Raw genomic sequence first — 993 nt, forward strand, 5'->3', positions numbered from 1 at the left:
TGCACATACATATGTGCCCGCCCATACACGCCCACGGGCACAAACCCAGCCTGCTTTTCTCCTCTGCGAGTACACATACACGCTGCGCACACACTGGAACCCCACTCTTCCAAGTCTGCACATCTGCACGTGCGCGCGCGCGCGCACACACACACACACACACACACACACACACACTCGACCCCTGTCCTCCGTGTGCGCATGTATACCTTGCCCCTGGCTGTGCACACACGCACGTGCACACCCATCGCTGGCCCCCGTGTGCATACACACTGACCTGCACACCTTGCCCCTGTTCCCCGTGTGCCTACACATGCATACACACCCCCAGCCCCTGTCCCCCGGGTGCACACACACGCACTTGCACCCTGGTCCCTGTCCCCCATGTGCGCACACACGCCCGTGCACCCACAGCTCCGATCCCCCGGATGCGCACACGTGTGCACACATCCCAGCCCCTGTCCCCCGGGTGCGTACACTCGCCCGTGCACCCCCGGCTCCCATCCCCCGTGTGCGCACACGTGCACACATCCCCGGCCCAGCTCCCCCGCGCGCGCACCGCCGCGTCCTGGGCCAGGCCCTGCTTTCCATCCCCGGGCGGCGCGCGCACACACGCGGACACGCGCAGGCGCAGCCCATCCCCTCGGAGTTCGAGCGCGGGCCTCCGGGCGGGAGCGCGCCCCGGCGCCTCGGCAGGGCAGGGACCCCGGCCGAGCGCCGCCGGGACCGCCGCCCTCCACCCGCCCGCCCGCGTGTGCGCGCCCGGTGTCCGCGCGCCGACCGCCCGCCAGGTGCGGCGGGCCGGGGTCCCGGAGGGGCGCGCGCTCTGAGCGCCCGCGGACCCCGCCGCCCCCCGCCCCCGCGCCGCGTGCGCCGACCCGGTCCCCGCGCGCCGAGGGCCGCCGCGTGGGCGCCCAGGTGACCGGCCCGGCGGGGTCGCGGGCCGGGGTCCCGGGCGGGGCCTGCGGGCGGCCTCCAGGCGGAGCGGTGCGC

The 993-nt window shown here is 74.3% G+C and overlaps 1 protein-coding gene across 1 annotated transcript in view; it reads left to right on the forward strand.

Annotated features, from left to right (window-relative positions):
• The first annotated feature begins 675 nt into the window (after window positions 1–675).
• Window positions 676–993, forward strand: part of TFDP1 (transcription factor Dp-1) — a 30,969-nt gene continuing 30,651 nt past the window's right edge. The window contains exon 1 of the mRNA XM_028497629.2: window positions 676–791. The gene's annotated coding sequence lies outside the window, so the exon portion shown is untranslated. The remainder of the gene's footprint in view (window positions 792–993) is intronic.

Source organism: Physeter macrocephalus, chromosome 13, assembly GCF_002837175.3.
Source record: "Physeter macrocephalus isolate SW-GA chromosome 13, ASM283717v5, whole genome shotgun sequence".
Classification (NCBI taxonomy): Eukaryota; Metazoa; Chordata; class Mammalia; order Artiodactyla; family Physeteridae; genus Physeter; species Physeter macrocephalus.